This window comes from Palaemon carinicauda, chromosome 6 (genome assembly GCF_036898095.1).
Source record: "Palaemon carinicauda isolate YSFRI2023 chromosome 6, ASM3689809v2, whole genome shotgun sequence".
Classification (NCBI taxonomy): Eukaryota; Metazoa; Arthropoda; class Malacostraca; order Decapoda; family Palaemonidae; genus Palaemon; species Palaemon carinicauda.
Genome location: NC_090730.1, coordinates 112799227 through 112820693, shown reverse-complemented (window position 1 = coordinate 112820693; position 21467 = coordinate 112799227). Strand labels below are relative to the sequence as shown.

Sequence of the window (21467 nt, the reverse complement as noted above, 5' to 3'; positions counted from 1 at the left end):
TTTCAAGAAACGTATGTGATTTTATTCAATATTTTTTAGTCTATAACACCAAAGATGTCATGATAATAGCAGTACTATTTTTAGTAGAATTTGTATGAGTTTCTCATAAATGAACATGATTGGTCGTGACCACAGATGAAAGCCTGCAAGGAAAATGTGCTCAGCTATTTCTTCGAACTCATCACTATGTTGATTCTACTGATGCTGCTCAGCACAATTAGCTTCGGATACCTCTTCATGACTGGAGTCTTTGCCGGAGGGCTCACACCCGCCAATGCTGCTTTTGGAGTATTCATCCTGATTTACCTCTTTAGCACCGGAAGTGCTTTTTCAAAATCGGCAAGTCTTGATGATTATTTTTTTTTTGGTAATCGATGTGTGTAAGATATATATATATATATATATATATATATATATATATATATATATATATATATATATATATATATATATATGTGTGTGTGTGTGTGTGTGTGTGTGTGTGTGCGTGTTTTTGAAGGATTCTGATGTGGGTATGACCGTCCAACGCTAGATCTGTAGTGGAAAGAACACTGTGCTCATAAATTTTCCTTCTTACGTCATGGTAAATCTTCCCATTGAAAAGAAGTATTTTATATGACATGGAAAACGTAGAGGGAGGGAGAGAATCCTACATTCTGTTATAGAATAAAACTGAAAACATCTTGCCTTCCAGGCAATATCTGGATATTGTGAACTTGTGTAACTGCGAAGTGGTGCAATGTCTGTGAACTTTGACTAGACACATTGTGGTATCTGATGGGTATCCCATTAGGTTTCATTCTTATAGTCTTAAGTTTAGACTTTATTGCATCCAAGACCTAGAGTTAAATCATCTAAGTAACAGCCTGGTTCCCCCTAGTCTTAGCAGGGAAGTAGAGCAACTCTGGGTGGTAATCCAACGTATATGAATATTATGTGTCTAAGGTATTATACAACAGTGTAATGATCTGCAACTTGCGTCAGTAGCTCATTAGCAAATCCTCCTGCTTTGGACGTAGTAAACTTCTGAAACTCCTGCTTGTATTTTACAGCCGAAATTATGATGATTTTTACAAAAAAGAATGAAGAATGGTTCCTTCCCTATTTTGTTTACTATAAGGTTTGGCGGGGAGAGAAGTAAAGGTAATTGAAAAATAAACTAGAATAGATGAAACAGTTTTGATTATTTTGTGTTTGATGCTGCGGGAATGGAATGCAGGGTATGACATTATGTAGGAAAGTAAACTTATCATTATTACTAAAAAAATATAAAAGGCAATAACCAGTTAATTCATATGAGTAGAGACTAGATCAATAATTGCACAAATGAAAGGAAAACTAAAGAATTTCAGTTGTTAATAGCTGGGCTTTGAAAATATCCGATGAACAATTTCATGCTTATAAATTTATCCATAAAAAATTTCAAATATATGAAACTTATAGTAATGTATCGCAATTCTCAAAAATTATTCTATCAACATTGAAAAATGGGACTTGAATAAATTATCGACCATTCCATTCTTGTTTACAAAACATGAATTCAAAGAAAATATATATATTTCTAAATTCTATTTCAAGTACCATTACTATAATTAATATTACTAATATTACCCTTGCTACTGTTATCCAAATCTTCATTATCAGGTGGACAAAACTTCTGCCCTTCTGAAGGCCAAGAGTGTTGATACCCAACACGAAGTCATCAAGGAACAGGTGAGTGGAGAGGCTTCTTCATACGATCAATCAGATTGTCAGGATCTCCAGATACCCACTGTCAGTGTTCCTTCCGTGGGAGAAGTGTGGTGATGAACTGTCAGTCTTGGAAATCTTAATTGGAGACGTCGGTTTGTGGAATGGACTTATGGAACGGTGGAAATAATGTCTTGTACAGCTGACTGACTCAGCCTTGCCAATGCAGTCTTGGGAAACACAGAGTGGAAACTACCATCGAAAACGAAGATGGGAAAGGTTTACTATAACAATGTATTGCTGAATTCAAAGATTGACCAGAACTATGAGACATGCATAGTGAAACTAAATAAAATTATATTAAAGAAACACTCATAGATTTTCAGGTTGGCGTAAACGTGGCCTCGTTGAAAGTTATTCAGAAAAAACATCAACACGTTGAGAGGCGTCAATTTTAAAGTTTTTCATACGTGATTATGTGATTTCCTACAAGAGGGAAATTTACACTTTTTTATCCCGTCTTACACACAAGGCATGCAGTGACGGATCTTATATAATAAAAAGAAGCAAATCTAATGTAATAAGAACTTCACATTTGACTCAATTGGAAAGGAGGCCAGCCATTGTTAAGCTTTGCCTATTGAATTATTTTTGCCAATGTCTACAATGAAAGACATTTCTAATGGATCTCAATATGTGATGTTAAAAAAGTTCTATATATTTTGTAATTTGAAATCCGGTAAAAAAAATAATGCAGCCAAAGTTGACTTTTCACGATGAGTTCAACCCTTTGCGCACCAACCCTGCAACCAATGATTTGTCCTTCCAGTCCCCAGGTTTTCACTTAAGTGAATTTAGCACAAAAACTTTATAAAATAGGAATTGACAACACGTTCTATCTCATTGCTGAGTAAATGTCTTTTACATTGACATTTAATATAACATATTTTTTAAACTTTCATATGCATAAATTACCAGATTTTACTATTTCTTTAATAGAAAGAGAAAAATCTGGTAATTACTCGACGTAAAGAACGAACAATGTTGTTGAAGAAAGTAGAAAAATCGGAAAAGTATAATGTCTTTCAAAGGGTTAATATTAGAAGTTTAATAACCTTTTTCTCTTTATTCAATCACTTTTATCTGATATCAATACCATAAAGTATATATAAGCAATTGTTAAAAAAAAAAAAAATATAATCTTTTGCTGTTCAAACCAAACCAGTCAAAATCAGAAATAGATATTTTTTCCAAACAGATTTTCCGATTACTGAAGGACTTCGAATCCCTGAGGGAAGTGGACATGTGCGGTTGGTACACTCTCAATTACAGGACTTTCGTTTCTGTAAGTGTTAATTATTAAATACTCTCTCTCTCTCTCTCTCTCTCTCTCTCTCTCTCTCTCTCTCTCTCTCTCTCTCTCTCTCTCTCTCGCTCTTGTTTTCTTACATCTACTGATATATATATATATATATATATATATATATATATATATATATATATATATATATATATATATATATATATATATATATATATATATATATATATATATATATATATACATATATATATATATATATATATATATATATATATATATATATATATACCGTATATATATATATATATATATATATATATATATATATATATATATATATATATATATATATATATACTGTATATATATGTGTATATATATATTTATATAGATGTATATATATATATATATATATATATATATGTGTGTGTATATATGTATATATATACATATATGTATATATATATATATATATATATATATATATATATATATATATATATATATATATATGTATGTATGTATACATTCATATGTATGCATATATAGGCAAATGTGAGATTAGATAGTTAGATAAATCGATAGATTAATAAATACATTTATGTGCATGGTAAATATTCTTCAAAGTCACCAAAATTGTTTTTACATACAGAATGAAATTATACAGAGGAACTAAAATGGAAAGATCAAAAGTGATAATTAACCATTGTGAGATAATGGCCGGCAGACTTAACAAGTCTCCTGCATACATTGCTTCAATTCACAAACGTATATCGATGCCAGTCCAAAAAAATAAATGCAGAGTTAGTGATCTTACCAATAAGAAATATACGTTTCTAACACCTCTTATCATAGCTATTCTCAAAGCAATACGCCCAACCACTTCCACAAGAGTAACCTGAGAAATAAAGATAAATTATTTTTCGACATCTTTAGGTTGTGCTAAATATATTAAGGTGTTTAGAGGTTTAAAGGCCGCTCATGAATGGCAGAAGCAAGGGGCAGTGACATTGCCCTTTCAAGCAGGACAATGCCCAAGATACTAATCATATTGCATATGCTGAGCGCCCAAGACCCCTCTCCACCTAACCTAGGACCAAGGAGGGCCAGGCAATGGCTGCTGATGACTTGTAATGGAATCATATGAGGTTGTGACGGCCTACTAGAAATTCTCTGCCTGGGAATTTCCAGGACTAGGGTTCGAGTCCCGCTCAAGCTAGATGGCTTCTTGTAGTGTCTGCAACCTCCCCATCCTTGTGAGCTAAGCATGAGCGAGTTGCGGAAAGTATATAGGTCTACCTGCCGATCATCAGCAGCCATTGTTTAGTCCTCCTTGGTCCTAGCTTGGATGGAGAGGGGGCTTGGGCGCTTAGCATGTGTATATATGGTCAGTCTTCAGGGTATTGTTCTCTTAACCAGGGCAGTGTCATTGTCTCTTGCCACCTGCCATTCATGAGCAGCGTTTAAATATTCAGTTAAACTCCATAGTAATTCACTAGTAGTAGAGAATTGACGCTAATTACCACAATCACCAAACCAGCCTCTCATATTATTAAGTCAACACCATTATCATTATGGGTAATGATAAGATATTATCCCTAATTGTTTTCAATCACTATAATTATTGAGTAAACATATGGCGCCTCTCGAGGTAAGCCTCAAGTGTTGAAAAACCCTGCACAAAACTGCTATGTAAGAAAGTAATAGATAGTTATATCCTTGCCAATCATATGCAAAGAAAGTAACAATGAAAATTACTAAGATTGTAAGAATCAAATAGACCAATTACACGTTCACTTGGCTATAAGGTATTCCTGTTTTAGAGAAGTTTGAACCTCTTATTAAACACATCTACTTTGGCTTACAAGATCTGGATAAACTACACATTACTGATTGACCCATTGAAGGTGGTCCTGGGAAATTGATTTGGATATGGCATACAGTTTCATGAACATTGTGCTTTTCCAAACACTGGAACTTTATTGCAAGGATTCTTTAAGTTTCTTGAATCTTTTTTAGGTGGTTGAGACGTTCGTTATTAAGAATATTATCAAATGATGACTATTTTGAAATTTGTTTGCAGGGGATCCAGGACAGCTTCCCCACCGGACTTTTTCCCCAATGACATTTACCTCAAGGTCTATAGACCTTGATTTACCCCACCGAACATTTTCCCCACCGGGAAATTGTCCTAGGGGGATATAGGGGTGGGGAAAATGTCCGGTGGGAAATAGTCTGGTAGGGAAAATGTCCGTACCCCCAGTGTCATATAGAAAGGACCCTTTAATGCCACATTTGCATAAATAGATTCAACCCTACAAAACCGGAAAATTGAAATGTGCAAGTTTTCGAGAAGAGTTCTTTTAAATTTTAGTCTTATGCTAATATTCTCAGTAAAACTTTTACTTTAATTTATTTTTGTGTTATTTCAGTGCTTAAGTTTGGTCGTAACTTACTTAGTCATTCTGGTTCAAGTCGGACACATGAAGGTCGGCGATGATAAGGACCAGCTGGTCAACCAAACTGCAAACTCAGTCTTCTCTTAGGAGTTCGAGTGCCTGCCCAGTTCCATGGCTTCGGTTTCCTGCAACCCAACCACTGAACTCAGGAGAGGGTAGTATAGTCATTTACATGAATAGCCCTACAAGCAGGATTGCAAACTCCTTTGAACTCTTCTGACCTTTAGAAAGATGTTCGTTTAATGTTTTAGATTTCCTTTTACTTACATTGTATTTTTTCAAAATTGATCTCATCTTGTTTTGAAATAAAGGAACTAATGAAATAAGAAGTAACTCTAAATAAAGTGTAAAATGAGGCGGGATTTTATTATGACAAAATTTTAGGGAGTAATTTTTGGAAATCAAAGTTGTGCCATCACTGAAGTGTTTTGTGTATTTCAGTTTACTGATTTATTTTGAAGAAATACAGGTAATTAACAGATTTCATTTGTTTGTAAATGTTAGAAATGATTTTCCTTTGTGTCTTTGAAATGAAAAATGAAATAAGGACTTTATTCTGATGAATTTGACATGAACAAATTAAATGGCTATAATGATTCAATTAAACTCCTGAGACTTTGAAGTGTTTTTTTTAGATCTTATGTTATTTTCTGGTGATGTATCCTTGTTTGGCCAAACTCTCTGAGCTGAATTTATCTTCATGAATTGAATTAAATTACTTGACTTTCGTAAACATTATGAAAATATTGTAATCTTGTGATCAATAAAATCTATCTAGACCCTATCAATAAATTTAAGTCATGTCAAATGGAGATTTATTGAAGAAACCCTGCAGTTGTTATTTTGAGTGGAAATTCTGTCTTCCATAAGTGAATGAGCATTAAAAAGGTTAACTTACATTCATTTAATTACCATCGATTATGCTATTAAACTAATAGAACTAAAATAATTGATAACACAATTATTTCAAAATCTTGTGTCAGCTAATTTTAAGCCAATTGATTAATCAATATAAAAATATTTCTGAATAAGTATATGTTTTTTCCTACAAAGGGGAATGCTATTGGGTCATAATATATATCAGTAAGCTATAGATTGAAAAACACACTGAGTGAAAAGAATAACTGAATATACGATGTGAGGGACCTATCATATGAATTTTGGCATAGGAATACTATAACTATTATTACTGGCTAAGATATAAGCCTATTTTGAAAGGCAGGATACTATAAGCCCAAAGGATACAATAAGGAAACAGTCCAGTACGGAAAGGAATAGAGAAGTGACAAAGAAATTCCAAAATGAGCAATAATAGGAATAACTTACGAAAAATATCAAGATCACGAATAAAGGTAATTAGTTACGGTCTCTATAAACTTTGAAACCAGAATTCTTCCAATGAGATATATATATATATATATATATATATATATATATATATATATATATATATATATATATATATATATATATATATATATATATATATATATATATATATATATATACTGTATATATATTTATGAATTTGCACATCATGTAAAGAATTACCTTTATTAAACTCATATTGAGGTAAAATCATCATATTTTGTTTCATATACAAAGATTTGTGATTATTTTGAAATGGAAAATGCAGGACATTTAAAGAATTACAAAATGCCTCATAACTAAAGAGATGATGGAAACTTCATACTCAAAACCGGTAAAAAAATAATCCTTTACATTAATATCAACATTTAAGAAATTACAGGAATACCATTGAATGACAAGAAACTCAGAAACTGGACATTTAAAGAACCTATGAGCCATATATATACATATATATATATATATATATATATATATATATATATATATAGTATATAAATATATATATATATATATATATATATATATATATATATATATATATATATATATATATATATATATAGATAGATAGATAGATATATATATATACTGTATATATATATATATATATATATATATATATATATATATATATATATATATATATATATATATATATATACATATATATACAGTAATATATATATATATATATATATATATATATATATATATATATATATATATATATATATATATATATATATATATATGCTTCCTAAGGAAAAACTTCCGGAATTAAAAAATCCCGATATATCCACCAGAGATACAACTCTGGAAGGCGAAGGATAATAAAAGAAAAAATTAAGTTGTGTGATATATTAGTATTATTCCCTGAGTTCAGGAGCATGAAGCTGAAGGCTTACTGCCGCTACCATCAGACTCCCACGGTTCGTTGTAATTTTGTAAGAGAGGGAGTTAAGTTTTTTTTTTTTTTCATTACTTATCTGGGTGACTTTGCTCACATCTAGTCTTTTGCATTTCGTAATGGATTCAGATACAGAACAGTTACCAACGTAGCCAGTTTTTTAAGACTCTCTCACAGGTATGATACTCGAGAAAAATACTTTACCCGAGGTCCTTTGAATATACTCGGAGTATATTTAAAAGACCTTGACTTTACCTAATGTATAAGTGAGCATTATCCTGCAACTCCCATACTAAAAATTCTCACTAATTCTCGTCCTGTTTCGAGAGTGTGAGAGAAATTCTCTTACATTTCCAAATGGTGCGAGCTTCCACACACTGTAAATTGGCTAATAGCTTCAATATATAAGAAATTTTGAAATAATACATTATATATATATATATATATATATATATATATATATATATATATATATATATATATATATATATATATATATAAACAGTAAAATTCGTTATCGTTTTGTCATAATTTTGCTCTTCAACAATTTCATAGTTTTGCCTAGATGTTTATATTTTTCCCAACAGATGTCAGTGTTAGTTAAAAGCAAGACAACATTCCTTTAGAGTCCTTGTTTGTCTTAACCAATCAGGACACTCATTTGCTTCTTTTCTGAAAACAAAATGTAACACGGTTGCGTCATTGGTCAAAACATTGAGAAGAGGATCTCGGAGAGAAAGCATGGCAGCCATTTATGTAAGCTGTAAGTGTAACGGATTGAATTCCTACGGAAGGAGCTTTTAACCTTAGAAATATGGTTTATAATGGTTATTGAACAGTGACCCATAGGTAAATTTCTATTGTTTTAAGTGGTTATATAAACACTTATCCATTTTACAAAATGGCTATCGGTTGTGATAATTCTAGTGAGCTTCACTATAGTGTGGTATGAGTTTAGTGTTCGTAGTACTTTAAAATCGAAGTGATCGTGACTTGACCATGATGGTGAGAAAAGTAGGAGTTGGCATTCTGTGTTCCTTAAACGTTGAAAGTGTTTGTATGTAAACTAAATCACTACAGGTTACAAAAGCTGATGGTATAAGGTACTCAAGGTGCAGACCTGTAACGAAAACTAATTTGTCTCGAGGAATTGATTATAAGTTATTAGCGACACGACTAATGAGATACTAATTTCTAGCGGAATTGAAATTTTCTATAAGAAATGGACGAATACCGAGTATCTTTGCATGGTTTTCGCTGAAGGGGGTGTGTAGCATAACTTTACGTATCGATCTACAGAAAATGTACTCGTCAATTCTTTTGCCAAGTCCATTTATAACTTTAGAGAGATTGGTTACGGGTTACTGCGCACGTGCGCATGCGAAGTTTAATTCGCTTCGAGTGATTTTGTTGTACATCGTATTCATTAACTGGTTTTTTGAACTCATTAACATTTCAAATATTCACACGCTCCGGGATGGTTTGTCAACTTTTTTTTCCATATTGGTCGTTAGTTCCACCACGACTAGAGTTTGAAGATTTATTTCTCTCGGGGAATTAAATAATTTAGTGGGTAAATTTACAGTTTCATCCATTATGGGGGAACTGGAATAAAAATATATTTGTTGCATCAGAAATAGTGAGTTCCAACGAATTTAACGTTTATTTTGACCGCAAACCATCCGATTTGGAGATTTATTAAGTTGTTCTAGAATGCAGAAAGACCCTACTTCATCCCAACAATTATGGGGGACACCAGGTGGGAACCGGGGTTTTGGGTGGGGGGGGGGGGGGCGTCAAATGATATTTGCAATAAATGAATACTTATCCTTCCACCACCCCTCCCCCTATACCCCTATCTAGCCCTACCGGGGGGGGGGGGGGGGGCTCTGCCTTCGTCCCCCCCTTAAGGCCAGTGATTTTCAGGGCGCTACTGAACCTAATAAACCCACCTAACCTAGCCTAGGGGCTCTGTACCCCTACCTAGGCCTACCGGGGGGGGGGGGGCTCTGCCTTCGTCCCCCCCCTTAAGGCCAGTGATTTTCAGGGCACTACTGAACCTAATAAACCCACCTAACCTAGCCTAGGGGCTCTGTACCCCTACCTAGGCCTACCGGGGGGGGGGGGGGGCTCCGCCCCCCCCTGCGACCCCCCCCTTAAGGCCACAGTGAAATTTGGGACACTACCGAACCTAATACAACCACCTAACCTAGGGCCCTGTACCCCTACCTAGGCCTACCCCTGCGAGGCCACCCCCCCCCCCTTTACAGCCACTACCTAACACATCCATCAAACCAAATCCAAAGGGATGGTACTGCTGCATACATCGTTATACTGTCACCATTATAATATACTCTATAAATTAATGAAGCTTACCTTAAACTGTTGGTTCATCAAGATGTGCTGCTGCTTTGAGGAAAACGTGAAGCCGTTGGGAATGTTCCTTGACATGCAGGCCAATTTTGATTTTGTAAAATTAAATAGTGTCTCTGGCACAAATGCACTAGTTTTTCAACAAATTCATTGTAAGTTACGAAACAGTCAGGACAAGAAAATGGAATTTCAACTTCTTGTGCAACATGAGATGACGCCCTTTCTGTGGTCTCCATGTCTAAAAACGAAATGAAATGCCTGGGAAGATATTGTATTGTGGCGCTGTGATTGGCCAAACATGTATGACGTCATAGTGGACAGGCGCTCTGATTGGCCAAACGTGTAAGACTTCATAGTGGACTAGTTTGTCAGCGGATTATAGTGGTTACAGGGCTCATTTAAGCAAATACAAGACACAGTCAACAATAACAACAGACTTAGAAAATATCTGGGAGGATGACATGAGTAGCGTGAGTTTGATCGTCGATATATAAAGAACTAGGCATTTGCGACAGATATTTTACAGAAATACTACAAAAGACTTGCTTTACACGGGAAATATATTATTATAATAGATTTCCCATAATGGATGAAACTGTAAATTTTCCATTTAGTGTAATTTCATTTTGCTTGAAACACACCTTTAGTCTAGCTATTGGTACTCGTTTGAAAGTAAATCTCCGTAATAATGACACTCGTGTTTGGTGAGTTCAACTCCTCCGCTTCCCATAATGGAGCAGCAAGAATATTTACCTTAAGGGCTGCTTTTCTGGTCCCATATATTAGGGGAGCACTACTCTCTACAGGACCTTTAGTCATTTTATATTGATTACAAGGCATTTGGTATTTCGCTCCACATAGTTTGTCAAATCCACACTATCGAAGCGTATAAAGAACAAGAAAGTCTTCAGTTTTCTTTGGAAATTAAGTAAGAATTTTAGTTTACAAATAGATTCTTTGGTTACGAAAAGTTTTTATAATAGGTTAATAACACTGGATTTTCAGTTATGACTAAAGGTGAAGGTAGGAAACCAGTGGAATCCAAAACTAGATATAATGGATATTAAATACAAAATTAGAATTAAACTTCCATAAGGATGATTAGAATGTATAAGCTTCCATAAGGAATGTTAGAATGTATAATAAGTCCCCAGCTTTCATACTTATGGATTTTTTTCTTTTAATTTTTTCTTAGTTTCTTAGAGGCTTAGTATCAATATTTCGGATACCTTTGTACATCATCGGTGGGTTAATTAAATTAATCAAATTTTATTTGTTAATAGTATAGCATATTTTATATTTAAAAATACCCATTAACCTAATTTTATCCTAACTTCACGTTCTCAATTCTAATATTATTGTTAACGAAGATTACGATCTGCATAATGTTCAAGCTAATACTTTTCGTAGCTTTTGTCAGTACGAAAAGCTAAAAGAATTTTACTTGGTATCTCTAAGTCTTTCTCCTTCAGAAAAGTCTTCATAACTCTTGTATAGAGCATTTAGGCTAGTGGATTATCACCACTTGAACAGGTAAAAAAAAAGAAAAATTTGCAGTGAAATATTATAATATTTTCAAGTGGCTATTTTACAGTGTACTTTACTAACTTGCATCAATAGGCCATGGACTATTATTTCAAATTATACTGGAACTTATAAATGGCAGGGTAGTTTGTAGCGCTACGGTCATGCGTCCTAATTTGCTTGTTATCGCTCAGACTGTTATCTTGTATAGAATAAAAACGTTTGGAAATGGTCTATTGATCTTAAATATTTATGTTGTGTAAGGGGGGGGGGGGTCCGGGGGGGCACAGCCCCCTGGGTAAGGACACGGCTTTTAGCATAGGTTAGGTGGGTTTTTCAAGTTAGCTTCTCCTGTCGTACTCGTAGGTAAGGAAACTGTTGTGTAAGGGGGGGGGGGGGGGTGAGGGGAGCGAAGCCCCCCTGGGTAAGGATATGGCTTTTAGCATAGGTTAGGTGGGTTTATTAGAACGACGGCCAGTTCAGAATAATCCCGTTTACTACGGGATCTGGCCGTCACCCTACAAAGGCTCCAAATGGCATTTTGAAATGGTATACTGTAGGTGGCTGTAAGGCAAGTTTCCATAACTTTCAGATTTGTGCAAGTTATCCAAAGTTTTCCAAACTGCTAGTTCCCGGGTAAAAAATTCTCTAGGAAATGTTGATAGTGAGATAAGTAGGAGTTGGCATTCGGTTTTACTTAAACGTTGAAAGGTTTTGTATGTAAACTGAATTATTACAGGTTATAAAAGCTAATGGTATAAGGTACTCAAGGTGCAGACCTGTAACAAAAACTAATTTGTCTCTAAGAATCGATTATGAGTTATTAGCGACACGAGTAATGAGATACTAATAGATTGTCTTTCTCACAAGTAAAGAGAGACTAGAGTGTAGACCTCCAGGGCAGGTCAGTTCCCTCTATAATAGCATTTATATGTTTGAGAAATATCTAAACTGGTCTAATCTCGAAATAGTGAAAACTAATTTTAAACTCTTGGATCCTGATGGCGCTCTGGATGACGGGCCAACTCTACTCACTTACAAGTTAGCCTATAATCTTTTATTAATTTATCTGTAACTATTGTTTTATTTAGGCTGGTGAAATGTAAACACACAACCTCCTGATTGAGATAATGAAACAGCTTTATATCAGAAGTATTAGCACTAGGGAATTAGAATCTTTGTTTGCCGTATTCTAGGTAAATCTAATTTATATTTCAGGATTTTTTTTTAATTATAAATTTCAAAATTTGCCCTAAGCAATCTTGCCACTTTTTTTTTCTTTTGTGTTAGATTAGTTTAGAGAAAATTTAATGGGTGTGGCGAAATATTTATCAAATTTTTATATGGCAGATCAATTCATAAAGATTCTTTGGGTGATGAATGAAAAAAAAGTTCTGATAAAACTTAAAACCTTTTAATTTCCAGTCTGCTAAAAATTTGCGGTAGCAAATAAAAAACAATCCTGGAATAAATTATTATTATTGCTATCCAAGCTACAACCCTAGTTGGAAAAGCAAGATGCTACAAGCCCAGGGGCCCCAACAGGGAAAAATAGCCCAGTGAGGAAAGGAAATAAGGAAATAAATAAATGAAGAGAACAAATTAACAATAAATCATTCTAAAATAAGTAACATCAAAACAGACATGTCATATATAAACTATTAACAACATCAAAAACAAATGTCATCAATAAACTATAAAAAGACTTATGTCCGCCTGGTCAACAAAAAAGCATTTGCTCCAACTTTGAACTTTGATAATCATTTGTTTTTAACACCGGATATAAAAATTCAGTTTATCTTAAAATTTTTCCTAAGAAGTTTCCATTTTCGTCGCCTATTTTTCCATCTGACAACTGATCCTTGAGTTTCTCGAGCTTTAAAGATAAAGTTAGCGGCTTGCTAGGCCTGTCCTAACCTATTGCTGAATATACTGTCAGCACCTCGGTCGTTTGGTCCACGGCTCCTTATTCAACATACTCAGAGCAGCCCTAAGAGTTTAATTCCTAGGGGTTCCCCCATCCGCCACCCGGGGAACGCGTCTGGTAAGAGTTTTCTCTCTCCCCAGACACCTGATATCCATCCATATACCAAGGCCCTTCCCCCAATTTTGGGGGGTAGCCGACATCAACAAAGAAACAAAACAAAAAAAGGGGACTACTCTCTACGTTCCTCCAGCCTAACCAGGGACTCTGCTGAGTTCAGCTGGTACTGCTAGGGTGCCACAGCCCAACCTCCCACAATTCCACCACAGATGAAGCTTCATAATGCTGAATCCCCTACTGCTGCTACCTCCGCGGTCATCTAAGGCACCGGAGGAAGCAGCAGGTTATCTCCCCCCAGCTCCATCTTAGAATTACTAAGAATGACTACAGACCCCTGATATATTGACATAAAAGTGATATTACGGTTACCAACCCGTAAAAGATAAGGTTTTTGTAAGAAACCGTAAATGGGAGATGTCCATAGGGAACCGATAGGAGACCTAAACGAGGCCAGTATGTTACTATTTTGAGTAACCCTACGAGTAAAAGCAAGCGATCTGATTCGAATGACTCAATGGTACTGAAATTAGTGGAAAGATTTAGTAGAGGATTTAGTAGGAAAATAGTATAATCAATTTAGTAGTGCAAGGACGTTAATACTTTAAGCTTAAAGTGAAATTTGTAACTCTTTAAATATTTCATAATTTATTAGGGTAAGTCTAATTATCGAAAATAAGACCTATAGCAGTAAATATGCTTAAGTAAATCACAGCTCTTATTAAGATTTACAGATTGCTAGTTAAGAGATACGGTAATTCCCTGTTTGTGGTGTTCAGCGTTAACGTGTAGGTCCCCTCGATATTGGGTAAGTGCAGGAAAGACATTTTAGCTGGTTAGTTATCTTTTTAACTTATCCATTGAATATCCAATGTTCCTTTTGGAGATAGATTGATAAATAATATTTTTTCATCAGTCCTAGCAAGAACTGTAAAGATAGTTTATGCGTTTCAAGGGAAATATATTTTAGCTTTTTGTTGCCAACCAGTGGATGTAAATTTGAAAGTACAAATACTTGTTAAATTTTTAAAGTTTTCTTTCATTTAAATTTTATAAATTTACACATCAGGCTATGAAGCGAATTTTATTCAATAGTTTGTGTAGCCTGTACCATTATTGTTACTTTCACAGAAATGACCCCATGAGATATTGTCAATATGTTGGATTATATTTTCATTCTAATTACACGTTTTAGAATGGGATCTCTAATCCCTCCTACAAAGGATATCTGGATTTCTTATCAGATATTTTGTCAGGTTTTTTTTTATTTACCATTGGATAAAAAGTTTAGAACGGGTTTTAGCTTATCTACTATAAAACATCGAATGGGTTTTGGCTTGTCTGCTATAGAACATCGAATGGGTTTTGGCTTGTCAACTATAAAACATGGAACAGGTTTTGGCTTGTCTGCTATAAAACATGGAACGGGTTTTGGCTTGTCTGCTATAAAACATGGAACGGGTTTTGGCTTGTCTGCTATAAAACATGGAACGGGTTTTGGCTTGTCTACTATAACACATCGAACGGGTTTTGGCTTGTCTACTATAAAACATCGAATGGGTTTTGGCTTGTCTGCTATAGAACATCGAATGGGTTTGGGCTTGTCTGCTATAGAACATCGAATGGGTTTGGGCTTGTCTGCTATAGAACATAGAATGGGGTTTGGCTTGTCTGCTATAGAACATAGAATGGGGTTTGGCTTGTCTGCTATAGAACATCGAATGGGGTTTGGCTTGTCTACTATAAAACATCGAATGGGTTTTGGCTTGTCTTCTATAAAACATAGAATGGGTTTTGGCTTGTCTACTATAAAACATCGAATGGGTTTTGGCTTGTCTTCTATAAAACATCGAATGGGTTTTGGCTTGTCTGCTATAAAACATGGAACGGGTTTTGGCTTGTCTACTATAACACATCGAACGGGTTTTGGCTTGTCTGCTATAGAACATCGAATGGGTTTTGGCTTGTCTACTATAAAACATCGAATGGGTTTTGGCTTGTCTTCTATAAAACATAGAATGGGTTTTGGCTTGTCTGCTATAAAACATAGAAGGGGTTTGGCCTTGTCTACTATAAAACATAGAATGGGTTTGGGCTTGTCTACTATAAAACATCGAATGGGTTTGGGCTTGTCTACTATAAAACATTGAATGGGTTTGGGCTTGTCTGCTATAGAACATCGAATGGGTTTTGGCTTGTCTACTATAAAACATGGAACGAGTTTTGGCTTGTCTACTATAAAACATCGAATGGGTTTTGGCTTGTCTGCTATAGAACATAGAATGGGTTTGGGCTTGTCTACTATAAAACATCGAATGGGTTTTGGCTTGTCTACTATAAAACATGGAACAGGTTTTGGCTTGTCTGCTATAAAACATGGAACGGGTTTTGGCTTATCTACCATAACATATCAAACGGGTTTTGGCTTGTCTGCTATAGAACATAGAATGGGTTTTGGCTTGTCTACTGTGAAACATGGAACGGGTTTTGGCTTGTCTGCTATAAAACATGGAACGGGTTTTGGCTTGTCTGCTATAAAACATGGAACGGGTTTTGGCTTGTCTGCTATAAAACATGGAACGGGTTTTGGCTTGTCTGCTATAAAACATGGAACGGGTTTTGGCTTGTCTGCTATAAAACATGGAACGGGTTTTGGCTTGTCTGCTATAAAACATGGAACGGGTTTTGGCTTGTCTGCTATAAAACATGGAACGGGTTTTGGCTTGTCTGCTATAAAACATGGAACGGGTTTTGGCTTGTCTGCTATAACACATGGAACGGGTTTTGGCTTGTCTGCTATAACACATGGAACGGGTTTTGGCTTGTCTGCTATAACACATGGAACGGGTTTGGGCTTGTCTGCTATAGAACATCGAACGGGTTTGGGCTTGTCTGCTATAGAACATCGAACGGGTTTGGGCTTGTCTGCTATAGAACATCGAATGGGTTTGGGCTTGTCTGCTATAGAACATCGAATGGGTTTGGGCTTGTCTGCTATAGAACATCGAATGGGTTTGGGCTTGTCTGCTATAGAACATCGAATGGGTTTGGGCTTGTCTGCTATAGAACATCGAATGGGTTTGGGCTTGTCTGCTATAAAACATAGAATGGGGTTTGGCTTGTCTGCTATAGAACATGGAACGGGTTTTGGCTTGTCTACTATAACACATCGAACGGGTTTTGGCTTGTCTGCTATAGACCATGGAACGGGTTTTGGCTTGTCTACTAAAAAACATCGAATGGGTTTTGGCTTGTCTGCTATAGAACATAGAATGGGTTTGGGCTTGTCTACTATAAAACATGGAACAGGTTTTGGCTTGTCTACTATAAAACATGGAACAGGTTTTGGCTTGTCTACTATAAAACATGGAACAGGTTTTGGCTTGTCTGCTATAAAACATGGAACGGATTTTGGCTTGTCTACTATAACACATCGAACGGGTTTTGGCTTGTCTGCTATAGAACATAGAATGGGTTTTGGCTTGTCTACTATGAAACATAGAATGGGTTTTGGCTTGTCTACTATAAAACATGGAACGGGTTTTGGCTTGTCTGCTATAAAACATGGAACGGGTTTTGGCTTGTCTGCTATAAAACATGGAACGGGTTTTGGCTTGTCTGCTATAAAACATGGAACGGGTTTTGGCTTATCTGCTATAAAACATCGAACGGGTAACATAGAACGGGTTTTGGCTTATCTGCTATAAAACATGGAACGGGTTTTGGCTTGTCTGCTATAAAACAAGGAACGGGTTTTGGCTTGTCTGCTATAAAACATGGAACGGGTTTTGGCTTGTCTGCTATAAAACATCGAACGGGTAACATAGAACGGGTTTTGGCTTATCTGCTATAAAACATGGAACGGGTTTTGGCTTGTCTGCTATAAAACATGGAATGGGTTTTGGCTTAGCTGCTATAAAACATGGAACGGGTTTTGGCTTAGCTGCTATAAAACATGGAAAGGGTTTTGGCTTAGCTGCTATAAAACATGGAACGGGTTTTGGCTTATCTGCTATAAAACATGGAACGGATTTTGGCTTAGCTGCTATAAAACATGGAACGGGTTTTGGCTTATCTGCTATAAACCATGGAACGCGTTTTGGCTTGGCTGCAATAAAACCTGGAACGGGTTTTGGCTTGTCTGCTATAAAACATGGAACGGTTTTTGGCTTGTCTGCTATAAAACATGGAACGGGTTTTGGCTTGTCTGCTATAAAACATGGAACGGGTTTTGGCTTGTCTGCTATAAAACATGGAACGGGTTTTGGCTTGTCTGCTATAAAACATGGAACGGGTTTTGGCTTGTCTGCTATAAAACATGGAACGGGTTTTGGCTTGTCTGCTATAACACATCGAACGGGTTTTGGCTTGTCTGCTATAACACATCGAACGGGTTTAGACTTGTCTGCTATAACACATCGAACGGGTTTTGGCTTGTCTGCTATAGAACATAGAATGGGTTTTGGTTTGTCTACTATAGAACATCGAATGGGTTTTGGCTTGTCTACTATAAAACATGGAACGGGTTTTGGCTTGTCTACTATAGAACATCGAATGGGTTTTGGCTTGTGTACTATAAAACTTGGAATGGGTTTTGGCTTGTCTACTATAGAACATCGAATGGGTTTTGGCTTGTCTACTATAAAACATGGAACGGGTTTTGGCTTGTCTACTATAGAACATAGAATGGGTTTTGGCTTGTCTACTATAGAACATCGAATGGGTTTTGGCTTGTCTACTATAGAACATCGAATGGGTTTTGGCTTGTCTACTATAGAACATGGAACGGGTTTTGGCTTGTCTACTATAGAACATCGAATGGGTTTTGGCTTGTCTACTATAGAACATCGAATGGGTTTTGGCTTGTCTGCTATAGAACATCGAATGGGTTTGGGCTTGTCTGCTATAGAACATAGAATGGGGTTTGGCTTGTCTTCTATAAAACATAGAATGGGTTTTGGCTTGTCTACTATATAACATCGAATGGGTTTTGGCTTGTCTTCTATAAAACATCGAATGGGTTTTGGCTTGTCTGCTATAAAACATGGAACGGGTTTTGGCTTGTCTACTATAACACATCGAACGGGTTTTGGCTTGTCTGCTAGAGAACATCGAATGGGTTTTTGCTTGTCTACTATAAAACATCGAATGGGTTTTGGCTTGTCTTCTATAAAACATAGAATGGGTTTTGGCTTGTCTGCTATAAAACATAGAATGGGTTTGGGCTTGTCTACTATAAAACATAGAATGGGTTTGGGTTTTTGTACTATAAAACATCGAATGGGTTTGGGCTTGTCTGCTATAGAACATCGAATGGGTTTTGGCTTGTCTACTATAAAACATGGAACGAGTTTTGGCTTGTCTACTATAAAACATCGAATGGGTTTTGGCTTGTCTGCTATAGAACATAGAATGGGTTTGGGCTTGTCTACTATAAAACATCGAATGGGTTTTGGCTTGTCTACTATAAAACATGGAACAGGTTTTGGCTTGTCTGCTATAAAACATGGAACGGGTTTTGGCTTATCTACCATAACATATCAAACGGGTTTTGGCTTGTCTGCTATAGAACATAGAATGGGTTTTGGCTTGTCTACTATGAAACATGGAACGGGTTTTGGCTTGTCTGCTATAAAACATGGAACGGGTTTTGGCTTGTCTGCTATAAAACATGGAACGGGTTTTGGCTTGTCTGCTATAAAACATGGAACGGGTTTTGGCTTGTCTGCTATAAAACATGGAACGGGTTTTGGCTTGTCTGCTATAAAACATGGAACAGGTTTTGGCTTGTCTGCTATAAAACATGGAACGGGTTTGGGCTTGTCTGCTATAAAACATGGAACGGGTTTTGGCTTGTCTGCTATAAAACATGGAACGGGTTTTGGCTTGTCTGCTATAAAACATAGAACGGGTTTTGGCTTGTCTGCTATAAAACATGGAACGGGTTTTGGCTTGTCTGCTATAACACATGGAACGGGTTTGGGCTTGTCTGCTATAGAACATCGAATGGGTTTGGGCTTGTCTGCTATAGAACATCGAATGGGTTTGGGCTTGTCTGCTATAGAACATCGAATGGGTTTGGGCTTGTCTGCTATAGAACATCGAATGGGTTTGGGCTTGTCTGCTATAAAACATAGAATGGGGTTTGGCTTGTCTGCTATAGAACATGGAACGGGTTTTGGCTTGTCTACTATAACACATCGAACGGGTTTTGGCTTGTCTGCTATAGAACATGGAACTGGTTTTGGCTTGTCTACTAAAAAACATCGAATGGGTTTTGGCTTGTCTGCTATAGAACATAGAATGGGTTTGGGCTTGTCTACTATAAAACATAGAACAGGTTTTGGCTTGTCTACTATAAAACATGGAACAGGTTTTGGCTTGTCTGCTATAAAACATGGAACGGATTTTGGCTTGTCTACTATAACACATCGAACGGGTTTTGGCTTGTCTGCTATAGAACATAGAAAGGGTTTTGGCTTGTCTATGAAACATAGAATGGGTTTTGGCTTGTCTACTATAAAACATGGAACAGGTTTTGGCTTGTCTGCTATAAAACATGGAACGGGTTTTGGCTTATCTACCATAACATATCAAACGGGTTTTGGCTTGTCTGCTATAGAACATAGAATGGGTTTTGGCTTGTCTACTATGAAACATGGAACGGGTTTTGGCTTGTCTGCTATAAAACATGGAACGGGTTTTGGCTTGTTTGCTATAAAACATGGAACGGGTTTTGGCTTGTCTGCTATAAAACATGGAACGGGTTTTGGCTTGTCTGCTATAAAACATGGAACGGGTTTTGGCTTGTCTGCTATAAAACATGGAACGGGTTTTGGCTTGTCTGCTATAAAACATGGAACGGGTTTTGGCTTGTCTGCTATAAAACATGGAACGGGTTTTGGCTTGTCTGCTATAAAACATGGAACGGGTTTTGGCTTGTCTGCTATAAAACATGGAACGGGTTTTGGCTTGTCTGCTATAACACATGGAACGGGTTTTGGCTTGTCTGCTATAACACATGGAACGGGTTTTGGCTTGTCTGCTATAACACATGGAACGGGTTTTGGCTTGTCTGCTATAACACATGGAACGGGTTTTGGCTTGTCTGCTATAACACATGGAACGGGTTTTGGCTTGTCTGCTATAGAACATCGAATGGGTTTGGGCTTGTCTGCTATAGAACATCGAATGGGTTTGGGCTTGTCTGCTATAGAACATCGAATGGGTTTGGGCTTGTCTGCTATAGAACATCGAATGGGTTTGGGCTTGTCTGCTATAGAACATCGAATGGGTTTGGGCTTGTCTGCTATAGAACATCGAATGGGTTTGGGCTTGTCTGCTATAGAACATCGAATGGGTTTGGGCTTGTCTGCTATAAAACATGGAACGGGTTTTGGCTTGTCTACTATAACACATCGAACGGGTTTTGGCTTGTCTGCTATAGACCATGGAACGGGTTTTGGCTTGTCTACTAAAAAACATCGAAATGGTTTTGGCTTGTCTGCTATAGAACATAGAATGGGTTTGGGCTTGTCTACTATAAAACATGGAACAGGTTTTGGCTTGTCTACTATAAAACATGGAACAGTTTTTGGCTTGTCTGCTATAAAACATGGAACGGATTTTGGCTTGTCTACTATAACACATTTAACGGGTTTTGGCTTGTCTGCTATAGAACATAGAACGGGTTTTGGCTTGTCTACTATGAAACATAGAATGGGTTTTGGCTTGTCTACTATGAAACATAGAATGGGTTTTGGCTTGTCTACTATAAAA

At 36.3% G+C, this 21467-nt stretch overlaps 1 long non-coding RNA gene across 3 annotated transcripts in view; it reads left to right on the top strand.

Annotated features, from left to right (window-relative positions):
• Positions 1-8400: 8400 nt before the first annotated feature.
• LOC137642155 (uncharacterized) overlaps positions 8401-21467 on the top strand; it is a 67608-nt gene continuing 54541 nt past the window's right edge. For 2 of the 3 annotated variants that reach the window (XR_011044654.1, XR_011044656.1), the window contains exon 1: positions 8401-8513. This is a non-coding gene — a long non-coding RNA (uncharacterized lncRNA). Of the gene's footprint in view, positions 8600-21467 lie in introns of all 3 variants that reach the window. The other variant, XR_011044655.1, reaches the window with a different exon arrangement.